The sequence below is a fragment of the Labrus mixtus genome, chromosome 21 (assembly GCF_963584025.1).
Source record: "Labrus mixtus chromosome 21, fLabMix1.1, whole genome shotgun sequence".
Taxonomy (NCBI): domain Eukaryota; kingdom Metazoa; phylum Chordata; class Actinopteri; order Labriformes; family Labridae; genus Labrus; species Labrus mixtus.
The window spans coordinates 24,685,145-24,702,070 of record NC_083632.1 but is presented as its reverse complement, the minus strand read 5'-3'; positions in this window follow the sequence as shown (position 1 = coordinate 24,702,070).

Here is a 16,926-nt window from a genome sequence, read left to right as displayed (position 1 = left end):
AAATTTTCATGAAAAGATTTCGGCTACAAAAAAGTTGAAAATTTTCATGAAAAGATTTCGGCTTCAAAAAAGTTGAAAATTTTCACGACAGGATTTCGGCTTTAAAAAAGTCGAACGTTTTCATGAAGTATTTCGGCTTCAAAAAAGTCGAACATTTTCATGAAGTATTTGGGCTTCAAAAAAGTTGAAAATTTTCACGACAGGATTTCGTCTTTAAAAAAGTCGAACATTTTCATGAAGTATTTCAGCTTCAAAAAAGTTGAAAATTTTCATGAAAAGATTTCGGCTTCAAAAAAGTTGAAAATTTTCACGAAAAGATTTCGGCTTCAAAAAAGTTGAAAATTTTCAGGACCGGATTTCGGCTTTAAAAAAGTCGAACATTTTCATGAAGTATTTGGGCTTCAAAAAAGTTGAAAATTTTCACGACAGGATTTCGGCTTTAAAAAAGTCGAACATTTTCATGAAGTATTTCAGCTTCAAAAAAGTTGAAAATTTTCATGAAAAGATTTCGGCTTCAAAAAAGTTGAAAATTTTCACGAAAAGATTTCGGCTTCAAAAAAGTTGAAAATTTTCACGACAGGATTTCGGCGTTAAAAAAGTTGAAAATTTTCATGAAAAGATTTCGGCTTCAAAAAAGTTGAAAATTTTCATGAAAAGATTTCGGCTTCAAAAAAGTTGAAAATTTTCATGAAAAGATTTCGACTTCAAAAAAGTTGAAAATTTTCACGACAGGATTTTGGCTTTAAAAAAGTCGAACATTTTCATGAAGTATTTGGGCTTCAAAAAAGTTGAAAATTTTCACGACAGGATTTCGGCTTTAAAAAAGTTGAACATTTTCATGAAGTATTTCAGCTTCAAAAAAGTTGAAAATTTTCATGAAAAGATTTCGGCTTCAAAAAAGTTGAAAATTTTCATGAAGAGATTTCGGCTTCAAAAAAGTTGAAAATTTTCACGACAGGATTTCGGCTTTAAAAAAGTCGAACATTTTCATGAAGTATTTCAGCTTCAAAAAAGTTGAAAATTTTCATGAAAAGATTTCGGCTTCAAAAAAGTTGAAAATTTTCATGAAAAGATTTCGGCTTCAAAAAAGTTGAAAATTTTCATGAAAAGTTTTCGGCTTCAAAAAAGTTGAAAATTTTCACGACAGGATTTTGGCTTTAAAAAAGTTGAACATTTTCATGAAGTATTTGGGCTTCAAAAAAGTTGAATATTTTCACGACAGGATTTCGGCTTTAAAAAAGTCGAACATTTTCATGAAGTATTTCAGCTTCAAAAAAGTTGAAAATTTTCATGAAAAGATTTCGGCTTCAAAAAAGTTGAAAATTTTCATGAAAAGATTTCGGCTTCAAAAAAGTTGAAAATTTTCACAACAGGATTTCGGCTTTAAAAAAGTCGAACATTTTCATGAAGTATTTCAGCTTCAAAAAAGTTGAAAATTTTCATGAAAAGATTTCGGCTACAAAAAATTTGAAAATTTTCATGAAAAGATTTCGGCTTCAAAAAAGTTGAAAATTTTCACGACAGGATTTCGGCTTTAAAAAAGTCGAACGTTTTCATGAAGTATTTCGGCTTCAAAAAAGTCGAACATTTTCATGAAGTATTTGGGCTTCAAAAAAGTTGAAAATTTTCACGACAGGATTTCGTCTTTAAAAAAGTCGAACATTTACATGAAGTATTTCAGCTTCAAAAAAGTTGAAAATTTTCATGAAAAGATTTCGGCTTCAAAAAAGTTGAAAATTTTCACGAAAAGATTTCGGCTTCAAAAAAGTTGAAAATTTTCACGACCGGATTTCGGCTTTAAAAAAGTCGAACATTTTCATGAAGTATTTGGGCTTCAAAAAAGTTGAAAATTTTCACGACAGGATTTCGGCTTTAAAAAAGTCGAACATTTTCATGAAGTATTTCAGCTTCAAAAAAGTAGAAAATTTTCATGAAAAGATTTCGGCTTCAAAAAAGTTGAAAATTTTCACGAAAAGATTTCGGCTTTAAAAAAGTCGAACATTTTCATGAAGTATTTGGGCTTCAAAAAAGTTGAAAATTTTAACGACAGGATTTCGGCTTTAAAAAAGTCGAACATTTTCATGAAGTATTTCGGATTCAAAAAAGTTGAAAATTTTCACGACAGGATTTCGGCGTTAAAAAAGTTGAAAATTTTCATGAAAAGATTTCGGCTTCAAAAAAGTTGAAAATTTTCACGAAAAGATTTCGGCTTCAAAAAAGTTGAAAATTTTCACGACAGGATTTCGGCTTTAAAAAAGTCGAACATTTTCATGAAGTATTTCGGATTCAAAAAAGTTGAAAATTTTCACGACAGGATTTCGGCGTTAAAAAAGTTGAAAATTTTCATGAAAAGATTTCGGCTTCAAAAAAGTTGAAAATTTTCATGAAAAGATTTCGGCTACAAAAAAGTTGAAAATTTTCATGAAAAGATTTCGACTTCAAAAAAGTTGAAAATTTTCACGACAGGATTTTGGCTTTAAAAAAGTCGAACATTTTCATGAAGTATTTGGGCTTCAAAAAAGTTGAAAATTTTCACGACAGGATTTCGGCTTTAAAAAAGTCGAACATTTTCATGAAGTATTTCAGCTTCAAAAAAGTTGAAAATTTTCATGAAAAGATTTCGGCTTCAAAAAAGGTGAAAATTTTCACGAAAAGATTTCGGCTTCAAAAAAGTTGAAAATTTTCACGACCGGATTTCGGCTTTAAAAAAGTCGAACATTTTCATGAAGTATTTGGGCTTCAAAAAAGTTGAAAATTTTAACGACAGGATTTCGGCTTTAAAAAAGTCGAACATTTTCATGAAGTATTTCGGATTCAAAAAAGTTGAAAATTTTCACGACAGGATTTCGGCGTTAAAAAAGTTGAAAATTTTCATGAAAAGATTTCGGCTTCAAAAAAGTTGAAAATTTTCATGAAAAGATTTCGGCTTCAAAAAAGTTGAAAATTTTCATGAAAAGATTTCGACTTCAAAAAAGTTGAAAATTTTCACGACAGGATTTTGGCTTTAAAAAAGTCGAACATTTTCATGAAGTATTTGGGCTTCAAAAAAGTTGAAAATTTTCAAGACAGTATTTCGGCTTTAAAAAAGTCGAACATTTTCATGAAGTATTTCAGCTTCAAAAAAGTTGAAAATTTTCATGAAAAGATTTCGGCTTCAAAAAAGTTGAAAATTTTCACGACAGGATTTCGGCTTTAAAAATGTCGAACGTTTTCATGAAGTATTTCGGATTCAAAAAAGTCGAACATTTTCATGAAGTATTTCGGATTCAAAAAAGTTGAAAATTTTCATGAAAAGATTTTGGCTTCAAAAAAGTTGAAAATTTTCATGAAAAGATTTCGGCTTCAAAAAAGTTGAAAATTTTCACGACAGGATTTCGGCTTTAAAAAAGTCGAACATTTTCATGAAGTATTTCAGCTTCAAAAAAGTTGAACATTTTCATGAAGTATTTCAGCTTCAAAAAAGTTGAAAATTTTCATGAAAAGATTTCGGCTTCAAAAAAGTTGAAAATTTTCATGAAAAGATTTCGGCTTCAAAAAAGTTGAAAATTTTCACGACAGGATTTCGGCTTTAAAAAAGTCGAACATTTTCATGAAGTATTTCAGCTTCAAAAAAGTTGAAAATTTTCATGAAAAGATTTCGGCTTCAAAAAAGTTGAAAATTTTCACGACAGGATTTCGGATTTAAAAAAGTCGAACGTTTTCATGAAGTATTTCGGCTTCAAAAAAGTCGAACATTTTCATGAAGTATTTCGGCTTCAAAAAAGTTGAAAATTTTCACGACAGGATTTCGGCATTAAAAAAGTCGAACATTTTCATGAAGTATTTCAGCTTCAAAAAAGTTGAAAATTTTCATGAAAAGATTTCGGCTTCAAAAAAGTTGAAAATTTTCATGAAAAGATTTCGGCTTCAAAAAAGTTGAAAATTTTCATGAAAAGATTTCGGCTTCAAAAAAGTTGAAAATTTTCACGACAGGATTTTGGATTTAAAAAAGTTGAACATTTTCATGAAGTATTTGGGCTTCAAAAAAGTTGAATATTTTCACGACAGGATTTCGGCTTTAAAAAAGTCGAACATTTTCATGAAGTATTTCAGCTTCAAAAAAGTTGAAAATTTTCATGAAAAGATTTCGGCTTCAAAAAAGTTGAAAATTTTCATGAAAAGATTTCGGCTTCAAAAAAGTTGAAAATTTTCACAACAGGATTTCGGCTTTAAAAAAGTCGAACATTTTCATGAAGTATTTCAGCTTCAAAAAAGTTGAAAATTTTCATGAAAAGATTTCGGCTACAAAAAAGTTGAAAATTTTCATGAAAAGATTTCGGCTTCAAAAAAGTTGAAAATTTTCACGACAGGATTTCGGCTTTAAAAAAGTCGAACGTTTTCATGAAGTATTTCGGCTTCAAAAAAGTCGAACATTTTCATGAAGTATTTGGGCTTCAAAAAAGTTGAAAATTTTCACGACAGGATTTCGTCTTTAAAAAAGTCGAACATTTACATGAAGTATTTCAGCTTCAAAAAAGTTGAAAATTTTCATGAAAAGATTTCGGCTTCAAAAAAGTTGAAAATTTTCACGAAAAGATTTCGGCTTCAAAAAAGTTGAAAATTTTCATGAAAAGATTTCGGCTTCAAAAAAGTTGAAAATTTTCACGACAGGATTTTGGATTTAAAAAAGTTGAACATTTTCATGAAGTATTTGGGCTTCAAAAAAGTTGAATATTTTCACGACAGGATTTCGGCTTTAAAAAAGTCGAACATTTTCATGAAGTATTTCAGCTTCAAAAAAGTTGAAAATTTTCATGAAAAGATTTCGGCTTCAAAAAAGTTGAAAATTTTCATGAAAAGATTTCGGCTTCAAAAAAGTTGAAAATTTTCACAACAGGATTTCGGCTTTAAAAAAGTCGAACATTTTCATGAAGTATTTCAGCTTCAAAAAAGTTGAAAATTTTCATGAAAAGATTTCGGCTACAAAAAAGTTGAAAATTTTCATGAAAAGATTTCGGCTTCAAAAAAGTTGAAAATTTTCACGACAGGATTTCGGCTTTAAAAAAGTCGAACGTTTTCATGAAGTATTTCGGCTTCAAAAAAGTCGAACATTTTCATGAAGTATTTGGGCTTCAAAAAAGTTGAAAATTTTCACGACAGGATTTCGTCTTTAAAAAAGTCGAACATTTACATGAAGTATTTCAGCTTCAAAAAAGTTGAAAATTTTCATGAAAAGATTTCGGCTTCAAAAAAGTTGAAAATTTTCACGAAAAGATTTCGGCTTCAAAAAAGTTGAAAATTTTCACGACCGGATTTCGGCTTTAAAAAAGTCGAACATTTTCATGAAGTATTTGGGCTTCAAAAAAGTTGAAAATTTTCACGACAGGATTTCGGCTTTAAAAAAGTCGAACATTTTCATGAAGTATTTCAGCTTCAAAAAAGTAGAAAATTTTCATGAAAAGATTTCGGCTTCAAAAAAGTTGAAAATTTTCACGAAAAGATTTCGGCTTCAAAAAAGTTGAAAATTTTCACGACCGGATTTCGGCTTTAAAAAAGTCGAACATTTTCATGAAGTATTTGGGCTTCAAAAAAGTTGAAAATTTTAACGACAGGATTTCGGCTTAAAAAAGTCGAACATTTTCATGAAGTATTTCAGCTTCAAAAAAGTTGAAAATTTTCATGAAAAGATTTCGGCTTCAAAAAAGTTGAAAATTTTCACGAAAAGATTTCGGCTTCAAAAAAGTTGAAAATTTTCACGACAGGATTTCGGCTTTAAAAAAGTCGAACATTTTCATGAAGTATTTCGGATTCAAAAAAGTTGAAAATTTTCACGACAGGATTTCGGCGTTAAAAAAGTTGAAAATTTTCATGAAAAGATTTCGGCTTCAAAAAAGTTGAAAATTTTCATGAAAAGATTTCGGCTTCAAAAAAGTTGAAAATTTTCATGAAAAGATTTCGACTTCAAAAAAGTTGAAAATTTTCACGACAGGATTTTGGCTTTAAAAAAGTCGAACATTTTCATGAAGTATTTGGGCTTCAAAAAAGTTGAAAATTTTCACGACAGGATTTCGGCTTTAAAAAAGTCGAACATTTTCATGAAGTATTTCAGCTTCAAAAAAGTTGAAAATTTTCATGAAAAGATTTCGGCTTCAAAAAAGTTGAAAATTTTCACGACAGGATTTCGGCTTTAAAAAAGTTGAACGTTTTCATGAAGTATTTCGGCTTCAAAAAAGTCGAACATTTTCATGAAGTATTTGGGCTTCAAAAAAGTCGAACATTTTCATGAAATATTTCGGATTCAAAAAAGTTGAAAATTTTCATGAAAAGATTTTGGCTTCAAAAAAGTTGAAAATTTTCATGAAAAGATTTCGGCTTCAAAAAAGTTGAAAATTTTCACGACAGGATTTCGGCTTTAAAAAAGTCGAACATTTTCATGAAGTATTTCAGCTTCAAAAAAGTTGAAAATTTTCATGAAAAGATTTCGGTTACAAAAAAGTTGAAAATTTTCACGACAGGATTTCGGCTTTAAAAAAGTCGAACATTTTCATGAAGTATTTCAGCTTCAAAAAAGTTGAAAATTTTCATGAAAAGATTTCGGCTACAAAAAAGTTGAAAATTTTCATGAAAAGATTTCGGCTTCAAAAAAGTTGAAAATTTTCACGACAGGATTTCGGCTTTAAAAAAGTCGAACGTTTTCATGAAGTATTTCGGCTTCAAAAAAGTCGAACATTTTCATGAAGTATTTGGGCTTCAAAAAAGTTGAAAATTTTCACGACAGGATTTCGGCTTTAAAAAAGTCAAACATTTTCATGAAGTATTTCGGATTCAAAAAAGTTGAAAATTTTCACGACAGGATTTCGGCTTTAAAAAAGTTGAACATTTTCATGAAGTATTTCAGCTTCAAAAAAGTTGAAAATTTTCATGAAAAGATTTCGGCTTCAAAAAAGTTGAAAACTTTCATGAAGAGATTTCGGCTTCAAAAAAGTTGAAAATTTTCACGACAGGATTTCGGCTTTAAAAAAGTCGAACATTTTCATGAAGTATTTCAGCTTCAAAAAAGTTGAAAATTTTCATGAAAAGATTTCGGCTTCAAAAAAGTTGAAAATTTTCATGAAAAGATTTCGGCTTCAAAAAAGTTGAAAATTTTCATGAAAAGATTTCGACTTCAAAAAAGTTGAAAATTTTCACGACAGGATTTTGGCTTTAAAAAAGTCAAACATTTTCATGAAGTATTTGGGCTTCAAAAAAGTTGAAAATTTTCACGACAAGATTTCGGCTTCAAAAAAGTGGAAAATTTTCATGAAAAGATTTCGGCTTCAAAAAAGTTGAAAATTTTCACGAAAAGATTTCGGCTTCAAAAAAGTTGAAAATTTTCACGACAGGATTTCGGCTTTAAAAAAGTTGAAAATTTTCATGAAAAGATTTCGGTTACAAAAAAGTTGAAAATTTTCACGACAGGATTTCGGCTTTAAAAAAGTCGAACATTTTCATGAAGTATTTCAGCTTCAAAAAAGTTGAAAATTTTCATGAAAAGATTTCGGCTTCAAAAAAGTTGAAAATTTTCATGAAAAGATTTCGGCTTCAAAAAAGTTGAAAATTTTCACAACAGGATTTCGGCTTTAAAAAAGTCGAACATTTTCATGAAGTATTTCAGCTTCAAAAAAGTTGAAAATTTTCATGAAAAGATTTCGGCTACAAAAAAGTTGAAAATTTTCATGAAAAGATTTCGGCTTCAAAAAAGTTGAAAATTTTCACGACAGGATTTCGGCTTTAAAAAAGTCGAACGTTTTCATGAAGTATTTCGGCTTCAAAAAAGTCGAACATTTTCATGAAGTATTTGGGCTTCAAAAAAGTTGAAAATTTTCACGACAGGATTTCGTCTTTAAAAAAGTCGAACATTTACATGAAGTATTTCAGCTTCAAAAAAGTTGAAAATTTTCATGAAAAGATTTCGGCTTCAAAAAAGTTGAAAATTTTCACGAAAAGATTTCGGCTTCAAAAAAGTTGAAAATTTTCACGACCGGATTTCGGCTTTAAAAAAGTCGAACATTTTCATGAAGTATTTGGGCTTCAAAAAAGTTGAAAATTTTCACGACAGGATTTCGGCTTTAAAAAAGTCGAACATTTTCATGAAGTATTTCAGCTTCAAAAAAGTAGAAAATTTTCATGAAAAGATTTCGGCTTCAAAAAAGTTGAAAATTTTCACGAAAAGATTTCGGCTTCAAAAAAGTTGAAAATTTTCACGACCGGATTTCGGCTTTAAAAAAGTCGAACATTTTCATGAAGTATTTGGGCTTCAAAAAAGTTGAAAATTTTAACGACAGGATTTCGGCTTAAAAAAGTCGAACATTTTCATGAAGTATTTCAGCTTCAAAAAAGTTGAAAATTTTCATGAAAAGATTTCGGCTTCAAAAAAGTTGAAAATTTTCACGAAAAGATTTCGGCTTCAAAAAAGTTGAAAATTTTCACGACAGGATTTCGGCTTTAAAAAAGTCGAACATTTTCATGAAGTATTTCGGATTCAAAAAAGTTGAAAATTTTCACGACAGGATTTCGGCGTTAAAAAAGTTGAAAATTTTCATGAAAAGATTTCGGCTTCAAAAAAGTTGAAAATTTTCATGAAAAGATTTCGGCTTCAAAAAAGTTGAAAATTTTCATGAAAAGATTTCGACTTCAAAAAAGTTGAAAATTTTCACGACAGGATTTTGGCTTTAAAAAAGTCGAACATTTTCATGAAGTATTTGGGCTTCAAAAAAGTTGAAAATTTTCACGACAGGATTTCGGCTTTAAAAAAGTCGAACATTTTCATGAAGTATTTCAGCTTCAAAAAAGTTGAAAATTTTCATGAAAAGATTTCGGCTTCAAAAAAGTTGAAAATTTTCACGACAGGATTTCGGCTTTAAAAAAGTTGAACGTTTTCATGAAGTATTTCGGCTTCAAAAAAGTCGAACATTTTCATGAAGTATTTGGGCTTCAAAAAAGTCGAACATTTTCATGAAATATTTCGGATTCAAAAAAGTTGAAAATTTTCATGAAAAGATTTTGGCTTCAAAAAAGTTGAAAATTTTCATGAAAAGATTTCGGCTTCAAAAAAGTTGAAAATTTTCACGACAGGATTTCGGCTTTAAAAAAGTCGAACATTTTCATGAAGTATTTCAGCTTCAAAAAAGTTGAAAATTTTCATGAAAAGATTTCGGTTACAAAAAAGTTGAAAATTTTCACGACAGGATTTCGGCTTTAAAAAAGTCGAACATTTTCATGAAGTATTTCAGCTTCAAAAAAGTTGAAAATTTTCATGAAAAGATTTCGGCTACAAAAAAGTTGAAAATTTTCATGAAAAGATTTCGGCTTCAAAAAAGTTGAAAATTTTCACGACAGGATTTCGGCTTTAAAAAAGTCGAACGTTTTCATGAAGTATTTCGGCTTCAAAAAAGTCGAACATTTTCATGAAGTATTTGGGCTTCAAAAAAGTTGAAAATTTTCACGACAGGATTTCGGCTTTAAAAAAGTCAAACATTTTCATGAAGTATTTCGGATTCAAAAAAGTTGAAAATTTTCACGACAGGATTTCGGCTTTAAAAAAGTTGAACATTTTCATGAAGTATTTCAGCTTCAAAAAAGTTGAAAATTTTCATGAAAAGATTTCGGCTTCAAAAAAGTTGAAAACTTTCATGAAGAGATTTCGGCTTCAAAAAAGTTGAAAATTTTCACGACAGGATTTCGGCTTTAAAAAAGTCGAACATTTTCATGAAGTATTTCAGCTTCAAAAAAGTTGAAAATTTTCATGAAAAGATTTCGGCTTCAAAAAAGTTGAAAATTTTCATGAAAAGATTTCGGCTTCAAAAAAGTTGAAAATTTTCATGAAAAGATTTCGACTTCAAAAAAGTTGAAAATTTTCACGACAGGATTTTGGCTTTAAAAAAGTCAAACATTTTCATGAAGTATTTGGGCTTCAAAAAAGTTGAAAATTTTCACGACAAGATTTCGGCTTCAAAAAAGTGGAAAATTTTCATGAAAAGATTTCGGCTTCAAAAAAGTTGAAAATTTTCACGAAAAGATTTCGGCTTCAAAAAAGTTGAAAATTTTCACGACAGGATTTCGGCTTTAAAAAAGTTGAAAATTTTCATGAAAAGATTTCGGTTACAAAAAAGTTGAAAATTTTCACGACAGGATTTCGGCTTTAAAAAAGTCGAACATTTTCATGAAGTATTTCAGCTTCAAAAAAGTTGAAAATTTTCATGAAAAGATTTCGGCTACAAAAAAGTTGAAAATTTTCATGAAAAGATTTCGGCTTCAAAAAAGTTGAAAATTTTCACGACAGGATTTCGGCTTTAAAAAAGTCGAACGTTTTCATGAAGTATTTCGGCTTCAAAAAAGTTGAACATTTTCATGAAGTATTTGGGCTTCAAAAAAGTTGAAAATTTTCACGACAGGATTTCGGCTTTAAAAAAGTCAAACATTTTCATGAAGTATTTCGGATTCAAAAAAGTTGAAAATTTTCACGACAGGATTTCGGCGTTAAAAAAGTTGAAAATTTTCATGAAAAGATTTCGGCTTCAAAAAAGTTGAAAATTTTCATGAAAAGATTTCGGCTTCAAAAAAGTTGAAAATTTTCATGAAAAGATTTCGACTTCAAAAAAGTTGAAAATTTTCACGACAGGATTTTGGCTTTAAAAAAGTCGAACATTTTCATGAAGTATTTGGGCTTCAAAAAAGTTGAAAATTTTCACGACAGGATTTCGGCTTTAAAAAAGTCGAACATTTTCATGAAGTATTTCAGCTTCAAAAAAATTGAAAATTTTCATGAAAAGATTTCGGCTTCAAAAAAGTTGAAAGTTTTCATGAAGAGATTTCGGCTTCAAAAAAGTTGAAAATTTTCACGACAGGATTTCGGCTTTAAAAAAGTCGAACATTTTCATGAAGTATTTCAGCTTCAAAAAAGTTGAAAATCTTCATGAAAAGATTTCGACTTCAAAAAAGTTGAAAATTTTCACGACAAGATTTCGGCTTCAAAAAAGTTGAAAATTTTCATGAAAAGATTTCGGCTTCAAAAAAGTTGAAAATTTTCACGACAGGATTTCGGCTTTAAAAAAGTCGAACATTTTCATGAAGTATTTCAGCTTCAAAAAAGTTGAAAATTTTCATGAAAAGATTTCGGCTTCAAAAAAGTTGAAAATTTTCATGAAAAGATTTCGGCTTCAAAAAAGGTGAAAATTTTCACGACAGGATTTCGGCTTTAAAAAAGTCGAACATTTTCATGAAGTATTTCAGCTTCAAAAAAGTTGAAAATTTTCATGAAAAGATTTCGGCTTCAAAAAAGTTGAAAATTTTCACGAAAAGATTTCGGCTTCAAAAAAGTTGAAAATTTTCACGACCGGATTTCGGCTTTAAAAAAGTCAAACATTTTCATGAAGTATTTGGGCTTCAAAAAAGTTGAAAATTTTCACGACAAGATTTCGGCTTCAAAAAAGTTGAAAATTTTCATGAAAAGATTTCGGCTTCCAAAAAGTTGAAAATTTTCACGAAAAGATTTCGGCTTCAAAAAAGTTGAAAATTTTCACGACAGGATTTCGGCTTTAAAAAAGTCGAACATTTTCATGAAGTATTTCGGATTCAAAAAAGTTGAAAATTTTCACGACAGGATTTCGGCGTTAAAAAAGTTGAAAATTTTCATGAAAAGATTTCGGCTTCAAAAAAGTTGAAAATTTTCATGAAAAGATTTCGGCTTCAAAAAAGTTGAAAATTTTCATGAAAAGATTTCGACTTCAAAAAAGTTGAAAATTTTCACGACAGGATTTTGGCTTTAAAAAAGTCGAACATTTTCATGAAGTATTTGGGCTTCAAAAAAGTTGAAAATTTTCACGACAGGATTTCGGCATTAAAAAAGTCGAACATTTTCATGAAGTATTTCAGCTTCAAAAAAGTTGAAAATTTTCATGAAAAGATTTCGGCTTCAAAAAAGTTGAAAATTTTCACGACAGGATTTCGGCTTTAAAAAAGTCGAACATTTTCATGAAGTATTTCAGCTTCAAAAAAGTTGAACATTTTCATGAAGTATTTCAGCTTCAAAAAAGTTGAAAATTTTCATGAAAAGATTTCGGCTTCAAAAAAGTTGAAAATTTTCATGAAAAGATTTCGGCTTCAAAAAAGTTGAAAATTTTCACGACAGGATTTCGGCTTTAAAAAAGTCGAACATTTTCATGAAGTATTTCAGCTTCAAAAAAGTTTAAAATTTTCATGAAAAGATTTCGGCTTCAAAAAAGTTGAACATTTTCACGACAGGATTTCGGCTTTAAAAAAGTCGAACATTTTCATGAAGTATTTCAGCTTCAAAAAAGTTGAAAATTTTCATGAAAAGATTTCGGTTACAAAAAAGTTGAAAATTTTCACGACAGGATTTCGGCTTTAAAAAAGTCGAACGTTTTCATGAAGTATTTCGGCTTCAAAAAAGTCGAACATTTTCATGAAGTATTTGGGCTTCAAAAAAGTTGAAAATTTTAACGACAGGATTTCGTCTTTAAAAAAGTCGAACATTTTCATGAAGTATTTCAGCTTCAAAAAAGTTGAAAATTTTCATGAAAAGATTTCGGCTTCAAAAAAGTTGAAAATTTTCACGAAAAGATTTCGGCTTCAAAAAAGTTGAAAATTTTCACGACCGGATTTCGGCTTTAAAAAAGTCGAACATTTTCATGAAGTATTTGGGATTCAAAAAAGTTGAAAATTTTCACGACAGGATTTCGGCTTTAAAAAAGTCGAACATTTTCATGAAGTATTTCAGCTTCAAAAAAGTTGAAAATTTTCATGAAAAGATTTCGGCTTCAAAAAAGTTGAAAATTTTCACGAAAAGATTTCGGCTTCAAAAAAGTTGAAAATTTTCACGACAGGATTTCGGCTTTAAAAAAGTCGAACATTTTCATGAAGTATTTCGGATTCAAAAAAGTTGAAAATTTTCACGACAGGATTTCGGCGTTAAAAAAGTTGAAAATTTTCATGAAAAGATTTCGGCTTCAAAAAAGTTGAAAATTTTCATGAAAAGATTTCGACTTCAAAAAAGTTGAAAATTTTCACGACAGGATTTCGGCGTTAAAAAAGTTGAAAATTTTCATGAAAAGATTTCGGCTTCAAAAAAGTTGAAAATTTTCATGAAAAGATTTCGACTTCAAAAAAGTTGAAAATTTTCACGACAGGATTTTGGCTTTAAAAAAGTCGAACATTTTCATGAAGTATTTGGGCTTAAAAAAAAATGAAAATTTTCACGACAGGATTTCGGCTTTAAAAAAGTCGAACATTTTCATGAAGTATTTCAGCTTCAAAAAAGTTGAAAATTTTCATGAAAAGATTTCGGCTTCAAAAAAGTTGAAAATTTTCACGACAGGATTTTGGCTTTAAAAAAGTCGAACGTTTTCATGAAGTATTTCGGCTTCAAAAAAGTCGAACATTTTCATGAAGTATTTGGGCTTCAAAAAAGTCGAAAATTTTCACGACAGGATTTCGGATTTAAAAAAGTCGAACATTTTCATGAAGTATTTCAGCTTCAAAAAAGTTGAAAATTTTCATGAAAAGATTTCGGCTTCAAAAAAGTTGAAAATTTTCATGAAAAGATTTCGGCTTCAAAAAAGTTGAAAATTTTCATGAAAAGATTTCGACTTCAAAAAAGTTGAAAATTTTCACGACAGTATTTTGGCTTTAAAAAAGTCAAACATTTTCATGAAGTATTTGGGCTTCAAAAAAGTTGAAAATTTTCACGACAAGATTTCGGCTTCAAAAAAGTGGAAAATTTTCATGAAAAGATTTCGGCTTCAAAAAAGTTGAAAATTTTCACGAAAAGATTTCGGCTTCAAAAAAGTTGAAAATTTTCACGACAGGATTTCGGCTTTAAAAAAGTCGAACATTTTCATGAAGTATTTCGGATTCAAAAAAGTTGAAAATTTTCACGACAGGATTTCGGCGTTAAAAAAGTTGAAAATTTTCATGAAAAGATTTCGGCTTCAAAAAAGTTGAAAATTTTCATGAAAAGATTTCGGCTTCAAAAAAGTTGAAAATTTTCATGAAAAGATTTCGACTTCAAAAAAGTTGAAAGTTTTCATGAAGAGATTTCGGCTTCAAAAAAGTTGAAAATTTTCACGACAGGATTTCGGCTTTAAAAAAGTCGAACATTTTCATGAAGTATTTCAGCTTCAAAAAAGTTGAAAATCTTCATGAAAAGATTTCGACTTCAAAAAAGTTGAAAATTTTCACGACAGGATTTTGGCTTTAAAAAAGTTGAACATTTTCATGAAGTATTTGGGCTTCAAAAAAGTTGAATATTTTCACGACAGGATTTCGGCTTTAAAAAAGTCGAACATTTTCATGAAGTATTTCAGCTTCAAAAAAGTTGAAAATTTTCATGAAAAGATTTCGGCTTCAAAAAAGTTGAAAATTTTCATGAAAAGATTTCGGCTTCAAAAAAGTTGAAAGTTTTCATGAAGAGATTTCGGCTTCAAAAAAGTTGAAAATTTTCACGACAGGATTTCGACTTCAAAAAAGTTGAACATTTTCATGAAGTATTTGGGCTTCAAAAAAGTTGAATATTTTCACGACAGGATTTCGGCTTTAAAAAAGTCGAACATTTTCATGAAGTATTTCAGCTTCAAAAAAGTTGAAAATTTTCATGAAAAGATTTCGGCTTCAAAAAAGTTGAAAATTTTCATGAAAAGATTTCGGCTTCAAAAAAGTTGAAAATTTTCATGAAAAGATTTCGGCTTCAAAAAAGTTGAAAATTTTCACGACAGGATTTCGGCTTTAAAAAAGTCGAACATTTTCATGAAGTATTTCAGCTTCAAAAAAGTTGAAAATTTTCATGAAAAGATTTCGGCTTCAAAAAAGTTGAAAATTTTCATGAAAAGATTTCGGCTTCAAAAAAGTTGAAAATTTTCACGACAGGATTTCGGCTTTAAAAAAGTCGAACATTTTCATGAAGTATTTCAGCTTCAAAAAAGTTGAAAATTTTCATGAAAAGATTTCGGCTTCAAAAAAGTTGAAAATTTTCACGAAAAGATTTCGGCTTCAAAAAAGTTGAAAATTTTCACGACCGGATTTCGGCTTTAAAAAAGTCGAACGTTTTCATGAAGTATTTCGGCTTCAAAAAAGTTGAAAATTTTCATGAAAAGATTTCGACTTCAAAAAAGTTGAAAATTTTCACGACAGGATTTTGGCTTTAAAAAAGTCAAACATTTTCATGAAGTATTTGGGCTTCAAAAAAGTTGAAAATTTTCACGACAAGATTTCGGCTTCAAAAAAGTTGAAAATTTTCATGAAAAGATTTCGGCTTCAAAAAAGTTGAAAATTTTCACGAAAAGATTTCGGCTTCAAAAAAGTTGAAAATTTTCACGACAGGATTTCGGCTTTAAAAAAGTCGAACATTTTCATGAAGTATTTCGGATTCAAAAAAGTTGAAAATTTTCACGACAGGATTTCGGCGTTAAAAAAGTTGAAAATTTTCATGAAAAGATTTCGGCTTCAAAAAAGTTGAAAATTTTCATGAAAAGATTTCGGCTTCAAAAAAGTTGAAAATTTTCATGAAAAGATTTCGGCTTCAAAAAAGTTGAAAATTTTCATGAAAAGATTTCGGCTTCAAAAAAGTTGAAAATTTTCATGAAAAGATTTCGACTTCAAAAAAGTTGAAAATTTTCACGACAGGATTTTGGCTTTAAAAAAGTCGAACATTTTCATGAAGTATTTCAGCTTCAAAAAAGTTGAAAATTTTCATGAAAAGATTTCGGCTTCAAAAAAGTTGATAATTATCATGAAAAGATTTCGGCTTCAAAAAAGTTGAAAATTTTCACGACCGGATTTCGGCTTTAAAAAAGTTGAACGTTTTCATGAAGTATTTGGGCTTCAAAAAAGTCGAACATTTTCATGAAGTATTTCGGATTCAAAAAAGTTGAAAATTTTCATGAAAAGATTTTGGCTTCAAAAAAGTTGAAAATTTTCATGAAAAGATTTCGGCTTCAAAAAAGTTGAACATTTTCACGACAGGATTTCGGCTTTAAAAAAGTCGAACATTTTCATGAAGTATTTCAGCTTCAAAAAAGTTGAAAATTTTCATGAAAAGATTTCGGTTACAAAAAAGTTGAAAATTTTCACGACAGGATTTCGGCTTTAAAAAAGTCGAACATTTTCATGAAGTATTTCAGCTTCAAAAAAGTTGAAAATTTTCATGAAAAGATTTCGGCTACAAAAAAGTTGAAAATTTTCATGAAAAGATTTCGGCTTCAAAAAAGTTGAAAATTTTCACGACAGGATTTTGGCTTTAAAAAAGTCGAACGTTTTCATGAAGTATTTCGGCTTCAAAAAAGTCGAACATTTTCATGAAGTATTTGGGCTTCAAAAAAGTTGAAAATTTTCATGAAGTATTTCGGATTCAAAAAAGTTGAAAATTTTCATGAAAAGATTTCGGCTTCAAAAAAGTTGAAAATTTTCATGAAAAGATTTCGGCTTCAAAAAAGTTGAAAATTTTCACGACAGGATTTCGGCTTTAAAAAAGTCGAACATTTTCATGAAGTATTTCGGATTCAAAAAAGTTGAAAATTTTCACGACAGGATTTCGGCGTTAAAAAAGTTGAAAATTTTCATGAAAAGATTTCGGCTTCAAAAAAGTTGAAAATTTTCATGAAAAGATTTCGGCTTCAAAAAAGTTGAAAATTTTCATGAAAAGATTTCGACTTCAAAAAAGTTGAAAATTTTCACGACAGGATTTTGGCTTTAAAAAAGTCAAACATTTGCATGAAGTATTTGGGCTTCAAAAAAGTTTAAAATTTTCACGACAGGATTTCGGCTTTAAAAAAGTCGAACATTTTCATGAAGTATTTCAGCTTCAAAAAAGTTGAAAATTTTCATGAAAAGATTTCGGCTTCAAAAAAGTTGAAAATTTTCACGACAGGATTTCGGCTTTAAAAAAGTCGAACA